Source organism: Lepisosteus platostomus, chromosome 5, assembly GCF_059453375.1.
Source record: "Lepisosteus platostomus isolate fLepPlt1 chromosome 5, fLepPlt1.hap1, whole genome shotgun sequence".
Taxonomy (NCBI): domain Eukaryota; kingdom Metazoa; phylum Chordata; class Actinopteri; order Semionotiformes; family Lepisosteidae; genus Lepisosteus; species Lepisosteus platostomus.
The window spans coordinates 8,795,932-8,804,717 of record NC_142615.1 but is presented as its reverse complement, the minus strand read 5'-3'; the positions used below and the strand labels follow the sequence as shown (position 1 = coordinate 8,804,717).

The window sequence follows — 8,786 nt, the reverse complement described above, 5'->3', positions numbered from 1 at the left end:
GTTACTTAATGAGTACATTATTTCCATTACATTCAAGACAGTTCTAATGTGATCAATTGTTCTGCTTAGTCCGCTACTGAGTTGCTTAAAACCTATGAAGAGGTGGTTTAAGCTAGACTCCTAATGCAGTAACATCTAACGGGCAGCAGCTGTTATTTTAGGTTTTTTGCAATTGAGAACAGGTTTAGTACAGAGTTGCTGACAAATTTCAGCAGAGTTTATTGAATATAAGTTTATTGCAATTGACCCATTGTAGCTACCAATCAGCAGCAAGGAAAAACAAACTTCACTTGTGCCTGTCAAAAAAAAGGAAAAAGAGTAGTAGTTTATGTGGTAATTTCAGGTACTGTACAATGTAAGAACTAATGTTAACTACTCCCATAGTAATGCGTGGGGTCCTATCAATAGAAAAAAAACAATTGTTGTAACCCGAAAATACAACAAACACAAAACAAGAAGTCTTCCAGGAACCTAGGTAAATCCCGGTAGTTGTCTAACAACTACGGAAAAAAAAAACCAAACGCAACAACTTCAAAAGAAAAAGAACATTAAAAACAAATCTGGGGAACAACAAAAACACAGAGTCTAATGCGAGAGCTTTTTCAAGTCTTCAGTGCTCCTCTCGTCTCAGTAGACCTCTCTCATATATTTGTGTACAGGTCAGCTGAAGATACACAGCTGATCGTAATTTAAGTAGGGAGCTGCGTCAGCATGCATGGGCTTCAAAGGAAAAAGTCAAGGTTTATTCCATGCTGAAAAGAGAAGGAAACACAATGTTTCAGCTGCGGAGCCTTATTTGATTGTGACTCGAAGTAAACCTTTACTTCTTCGTTTGATGTTAATTTATCTTCATCAGATACCTGATAGTATCTAAACTTAACAGTTGCTTTCAGTAGCTAAAGACACTGGGTGAGGCTTGAACTCACAACCTCGGCATGACTCCGCTGTGCACTACTGTATAAGTACCGCACGCTGACCGATTGCGCCACTGGAACTGTGCAAGGTATGCAGAAACACAGGGTGAAAACGGTTTCGGTTGTGGATCCATCTATACATGGTAAACACTAAAATAGCAAGGAAAATACAAGAAAAGAAACTGAAAGAATTTTGCTAACAGCAAAGGGGGACGGAGGGAGGTGGTCGGACAAGTAAATCAGCCTGGCAGATTATTTGTATCGACATTTTTTGAGTCAATCAGCAAACAGATTTCTCTTCATGTGCCTTAAACTGTGCAGTTTGTATCTTCGTTGTAGATAGGTTTCTTCAGAAGTCCAGTAAACTGACAATAATGGAGAACTAGCTGACGCACCCCGTCGTGAAGACCCTCTGTAAGGTGATTACACGTTTCATTTTCAAGTCGCCTCCTTTACACGCAATTGCAGCCCGGACACTGAGAGAAAGCAGGAGAAATGGCTTCAATTTCAAAGTGAAAGCGCAGTACAGGCTCGATGGCTTCACATCTCCCATCAATCAAATAAAATTGCAGTAAAGCGATCTAAATATGACTCTGAAGTACTGGGAAAGAAGATTATTTTGAGCGTGCCTCCCAGGGTCTGCTACGAGGCTGAAGTTACAGTAGCTTCTTATTCACCAGCTTCTTATGCGTGTTTTTCGTTCCACCTTAAATGGTGCTGCTGTGATGTTATGTCACCTTTCGCCTGTAGATGGCTCTCTTCAATCAGTACTAATCCGGCTGGAATACTGTAGACATCTTAACTGAAAGGGAATATCCAAATAGCGACTGTCCAAATTATATTTTTGTATGGAATATATTTCAGAAAATCGCAAACCAATTTTAAAAACTCACCACAACACGGACTTACACTGGGAAAAGGTGAATGCACTTTTTGCTTATTGCTACGGCCTTCCCCCCGATTATGAAAATGTCTCACAGTTCTGACACCGACGTGTGAAAGACAATGTAACAGACTATCAAAATCCTGAAGTACAAGAAATTTTAATGCACCAGTTTTTTAAATATGACCCTCTGATCCTGGCATGTCAGAATACATTTCGAAAAAGTATGGCACAAATTGCAAGAATTGCAATGGCACAAATTGTTGAGAATATCACTGACCTTGCCGATATTTGCAGGGGATACGAATGTTTTGCACATGTTGAACTACAACACGTAAAAATTGAGCTTCTTAGTCAATATCACCGGGAATGTCCAATAATGACGAACATCAGTAGCTTCAAGGAAACTTAAACTCGCACATGGAGTTTTATCTTCGAATGGAGAGTGGGAGAATTCATTTGTACTCTCGTTGCTCATTAGCTAAACTATTTTAAAAATATGACACAGATTTGTTCGAGAAACTTGTAATCGCCTTAAAGAGAGTCTTCTTAAAGATGTGCACCAGCTAGCTCTCCACTGTCAATTGACAGGACTTTAGAAGAAACTGTTATCATACAACCAACATACAAATTACACATCTTAAGGAACAAATCCGTGTACTAAATAACATAAAACTGTCGCTGCAAATTATCACCAAGCTGTTTTATGTGTCTGACCACCTCTTTCCTACTTTGCAGCGAGCACAAATCTTTCTGTTTCTTCATCGCTATTTTACTGTCTCTTTCCCCCATGTGGAGATGGATCCACAGTCGAAACTTTAGGTCAGTTCCTGTTATTCTGTCTGATTGAAAGAGCTTTATTAAAGGCACTCCCATCTCTGCAGGAAAGTTATTGCTGCTCTCAACACAATATACTGCAGCCAAATATAGCGATACTGTCACTGCCTGTGGGCCACGTGTTCCTGCTGTCAGTCTATTATGTCATGTTCATCCACACCCAGAAACATTACTGCTGTAGCACAAGAGTTCTATAGGCGCAGTCCATAGAGCAAAAATCTCTTAATCTCAGAACTGTGGGTTCAGCCCTCTGTGTCAATTTCATCCCCCCAATCCTCCTAGCATGACCTGATGGCGTAACAGTGATACCCAGTACCCAGCGTAATTCAGCTTTCTTTCCACTTGATTCAGATTTTGATCTGAAATCATCGGCCGAACAAGAGTTTGTCTAAATGGAGGGAGATCTGCTCAAAAGCAAGTATTAAACACTTCAGCATTTAATACTTCAGGTTCGAATACCACAGTTTGTCAAAACACTGCCGCTTCTTAAGCTAATAAGTAACGGTTTTTGAGCACGCATTGTATTGTTAATGCTTATATTAAAAAAGCATAAATTCACATAGTGGAATTTGGACTGAACATAGTAGTCCAGCCCCTTTACAACATTACATACCCTCTGATTAAAGCTTAAAACTACAGCAGCAGGAGTAACAATAATGGCAACAACATGTTTGGAGTTCGGCATTTCATTTATTCTGCGGAAACATCGTATCGGAATGAACTGCCCGAGATAAAAGAGTAATTGCGGCTTCAGATCGTTTTTACAGAGCATTGCGTTGTTCTGTTCATGCTGACTACACGCTTTAAATTTGTCGTTTACTGCAAGCGTTGCTTTTCCAGGTTTTTCTGAAATTCCTCGCATTTGAGCCAGCACTAAAATATTTCATTCCCGTCGCTGAATACATCGTGGAAACGGTATTTGGAACGGAATGCTGTCACACATGAAACCTTTTCGTTATTCGGTTCTGAAGTTTGAAAATGAAAATAAAACGGGGGTCACCTCATAGGCTTGAAAGAAGTCCAAGCAGCATAAAAACCCGCGCATTCTCACAAAGGCTGCACCTTTCTTCTGCTGCTGTTATAAATAAGCCTTAAACATTTGAATGCATACCTTAGTGCTGCTAACCACATTCACGTGTTTACGAAGCTTTTTTCTGTCTGTTATGTTTTTGCTAAGCAGTTTCTCCGTTCTCCTCGTACTGTGATTGTCAGCGAGCACAACAAGACTGAAACAGTGTAAAGGCAGGTAAAAAAGTCAGGGTAAAACGCCTGATTGTCGGGAGTGGGATTTGAATCCGTGCCTCTATTTGGAGAGCGAAACAAAGCTTAAAAGACACAAATCTGTGAATTTGCTGTTTTAAACCGCTCGACTATCCTGAAAAAAAGGGTGCTGATTGACCCAGTCGCATCCGATTTTCTGTAACTTTGGGACGATTGATACGACTGGACGAACACAATTTGTGGCGTTTAGCATGACATGGAAAACGGTAGCGGAGCATTCGCGTCCGGACTACCAGACTCAGAAACAGTTTCTATCCCCGCACTATCAAACTATTAAACTCACAGCCTCTCTCACTCTCACCTAACCTCTCACCTATGATCTGAACCTCACGGTGCCTTCTTTCTTACCAAAAACCCAAACACACATTGAAAATCTACCTCTACCATACATGTCAAAAGCTCACTCCCCATCATTTTGTAACGCACGGGGGCTCAGGCGGGCGCCCTTGCCGCATCTGGTCGGCCCAAAGTATAGGTGGCTCGAACCCGGGACTTCCGCGTCTCTCTGCAGCGACCTAGCCCCGTGAGCTAAAGAGAGATCTCTCCACAGCCCAGTAGCTGTGGTCCTGCTATCACAGGGAAGGGCGGTGACGTCACCCGCTCTGGTACGCCGGCTCTTACACACAGTGCTTGTCGGCCGTAAGCGTTACACTCTCCCCCGCTTAAATCGCCGTCCCCGGCGAAGGGCTATCCCACCCCGCTTCTGCCACCAATGTAACGCACGGGGGCTCAGGCGGGCGCCCTTGCCGCATCTGGTCGGCCCAAAGTATAGGTGGCTCGAACCCGGGACTTCCGCGTCTCTCTGCAGCGACCTAGCCCCGTGAGCTAAAGAGAGATCTCTCCACAGCCCAGTAGCTGTGTTCCTGCTATCACAGGAAGGGCGGTGACGTCACCCACTCTGGTACGCCGGCTCTTACACACAGTGCTTGTCGGCCGTAAGCGTTACACTCTCCCCCGCTTAAATCGCCGTCCCCGGCGAAGGGCTATCCCACCCCGCTTCTGACACCAATGTAACACAACGGGGGCTCAGGCGGGCGCCCTTGCCGCATCTGGTCGGCCCAAAGTATAGGTGGCTCGAACCCGGGACTTCCGCGTCTCTCTGCAGCGACCTAGCCCCGTGAGCTAAAGAGAGATCTCTCCACAGCCCAGTAGCTGTGGTCCTGCTATCACAGGGAAGGGCGGTGACGTCACCCGCTCTGGTACGCCGGCTCTTACACAGTGCCTGTCGGCTGTAAGCGTTACAATTTCTATCCCTTTATTTCATTCTTTTGATGCGTATTTTTGCACATAACCTGTTACCTTTTTGTTGTTTTGCACACTGCCTGTTGTTGTTTTTTGCACATCAGCTGTTGTCTCTGTCTTTCTTTTGTTATACAATTGTATTGTTGTTGTGTTTTTTTCTTTGTACTACTTATGTCCGAGAGCTAGCTAAATAGCATTTCGTTATACCATATACCTGTGTATGAGTATAATGACAATAAACTTGGACTTGAACTTGACATAGTCTTGCAGGCAGTATATTATTTTATCGTTTACTCGTTTAAAAAACATGGTCTTCTTGTTCCTAAGTCAGATTTTTAGTGCTTTCGAACGTTACTTCCAACCTGGACTGACAGCTCACCCGATCTGCTTGTGATCAGACCATGGAGTGGGGGGCTGTACTAAGCGCACGTTCCTTCCCAATGCTGAGGCGATCATTCGGAAGATGTGTGTGAAGAGAGACAAGCTTTGTCGACTAAGAAACAAGGCAGGATATGCAAGAATACTAATCACTGGCGACAGTTATGCTCTCTTACTATTGAGACTCCTACATTGCGAGTTTTTTGAAGACTTTGAAACTAAAGGAAAGCGGAGACAAATGAAACAGCCACTTGGCCACTGCTCCTTAAAGTAAACATTGGAATAACGTTGTTCAAATTATTTTTTCTGAATCTGGTTTACATCGCCTGGAGGCAGCAACAACAATAAAAGGGATACTTAACAAGGAGATACGCTGTAGCAGTGCGACTCCAACAGATGCTCCTGAAGAGACTGGAGGTTTAAGCCCTCGGCCGCGTAACGCTCAACAGCGGCTCTTCAGCTCTTGTTGTTTGACCTAGTGGTTTTATAACGCGTGGAAACGACCGCAACTTCGTTTTCTGAGATGCTTTCTCTCACGTGGTAAAATCTCGACCTCTTTGGCATCTCTGGCTATAGTTCTTCTGTAGAGCAGGCTTTCACACCTCTGCTTATAGTGCTCTTGAAGTCATTTTATTTTTACAGGAAGACGCATACCCTAACGATCTCTCCTGTTTTAGAAATGCTTCATAAGGAGTGTTTGATTCAGGACAAACAGTATACTAATTGTACAATGCAGATTTATACGGCATTCGTACTGGATTTGAGTGGGATTCTGAAATACTTCTTGCAAAGGTATTCAGACTTTCTTGAACCTATAATAAAAACACAGACCTGAAACTCCCTAGCTTCCAATCTCTGATGTTGCTGTCCTTAAACTCGGACGTGATGTTCTGCAGACGTGTGCATAATGTCCTGTTTTCTTACAGTGTAGACATCTTGCTGTTCACGCTCCGCATTCATCTGCTTTGTGCATTGTTAGTCCGCACCTGTAACATGTAATGTCAGCCGTCCCCTGTTCTTCTATTTCTCTTGCATGACTGCGTCCTGCTGTTGGGCTTTTGTTTGTAAAGTTTGAGCGAGCGCCCCGTTCGGTGTCACTTTGTCACTGTGGTCAGAAAGCATTCTTGATTCTGCTTGAGCTGCTTCATGAATTCTAGCGACTGTAAGAGCTCTTTCTAAAGTCAGCCTTTCCTCCTGCAGCAATTTATAGTCTCTTATGTGCACATTTTTCCACAAGTTGATCTCTTAACATGTCAGTTTCCAATACTCCAAAGTCACAAGATTTAGCCAGTTCTCTTAGTGCAGTCACAAAAGCATCAACAGATTCGTCCTGAGACTAAGTTCTCTGCCTAAATTTATGCCGTTCCAAAACCACATTTCTCCGCGGTGTAAAGGAAGCGTCTAAGGCAGCTACAGTCGTTTTCTCCAGGGAGGTTGGCGAAAATCCGCTGCACGGGAGCCCCGATACAGTGCAGTAATGTACAGTAGCACGTCTCACGGCATCCAGAGCTTCTGTAGATCCACTGGCTATTTAAAAAAAATCTGTACGACTCCATCCATATCTTGTATTCCGTATACAAATCCGGAGCTCCGAGGTTCAGTAGAAGCGGTGGAAAAAGCCGGGCATAAGCAAAGCTTCTCGGCGCGGCGGCCATATCTTCCAATGGGCAAGCTAAACGAAAAGTCCGAAAATTCAGAAGTTCGTTTCTACCAGCAAGAGAACTAAAATCTGCAGTGTTCTGCTCGCTTTGACTCCGTCAAGCACTCATCTCTGGTCGCCATAAATGTTGTGTATCTAAATTTAGAGAAGTTTTTATATTATTTTAACTATTTTGTTAACTACACAGATCACGCCCTTACACTTTATATTCCTGCCTTTTACTCTCGTTCTGTTGTCTCGCGATGTCTACTCACTATACTACATTTAGCATGACTTCTTGTTGCACTTGAGCTCAAAGCTGGAGATGATCTCCATATTCTACCGCAGTAACAAGTCCGAAACGTAGGACACAGTACACACGTTTTAAGTGAACTCAGGTTGTTAAAAAATTAAACCAGCGCCCCGTCACAGAAAACGTACCCCAGTCTCCCGCGCAACAAGCGGGGGTACTCAGCACTATACTAACGAGGAGCGCTTGTCAGCAGCTGAGCGTCAGCTCTGTTTACTGTCAGCAGTCATTTCCTCATTTCCAAAGACTTTTTCACCTGCTCTCAGCTTTTAAAGACGGTCATAAACGCTCAAGAAGTAATTCATGTCAGTTGGAAGTCTGTTTCTGTTGTCTCAACTCTTGATAAAGAAAAGCCGTGTGTGGGAGACTCCCTCTCTGAAGAAGTTTGCCGTCACCCTGCGAGAGAGAAGAGCCATCAATCACCGAGGCAACCACTGAGACAGTTAACATTAAACAAGTGAAATGCGAGATGTTGTGATTTTTTTCCCGCTTAATGCTTCTATCGTTTCTACTCTAACGAGAAAGACCTCTTTATTAGAAGTGAGATTTTAACAAACGTCTCCAGGGTTAACTGCGACCTGAACGCAACGCCTAAGACCACCAGCCATCTTGCCTGTGGTACTTAGAGCAGCGCTCAATAAAAATGATCAGAAACCGAACTTCTTATGCGGATCAGTATATTCCGATTCCACTGGTTCTGCAGAAGAAATAAGAAAAGCCGAACTCAAAGCACTGTTTTGCCATTACGGGTACTCTTTCTGCAGCTGCTTTAAGATCTACTCACACCGTGTTGCCATTAAGGCTACCTAGTTAAAAAAAACTTATATTCACCTTTTTGAACGTGGTTATTAGACACCCGTTAAATCTCCACCGAGGTTTCTTGAGAGATCGTTCAGCGAGCGAGTAATAAAAACTACGTCGCTTCCAACCTCTGCTGTCACTGTAAACTCTGACGTGATGTTCTGCAGAGGTGCAGTGTGCCTTTCCTCTTGTCGTATTCAAGAGTACTCACTGCGTGTTCTGTACTCTACTGTGATTTAATTTAGATGATTACGTGGAGTAGAGTGACAAGATCTACTTGAACATTTTCGGTTTGTGAAATGAAACACTAAATACACTACTGTAAATACAAGTAGTGGACATTTAAAATAACCACAGTACAGCTAGAAGAGTGAAAGATAAAAGACTACTTAGAATGACATTCCCAATAGACTTAAGAACTGTACAACCGCCCGAACAGGGACTTGAACCCTGGGCCCTCAGATTAAAAGTTTGATGCTCTACCGACTGAGCTATCCGGGC

The 8,786-nt window shown here is 43.4% G+C and overlaps 1 non-coding gene across 1 annotated transcript; it reads right to left on the bottom strand.

Moving 5' to 3' along the window:
* Nucleotides 1-8,713: 8,713 nt before the first annotated feature.
* On the bottom strand, nt 8,714-8,786 carry trnak-uuu (transfer RNA lysine (anticodon UUU)). Its single transcript has one exon. It is a non-coding gene; the product is annotated as a tRNA-Lys (tRNA).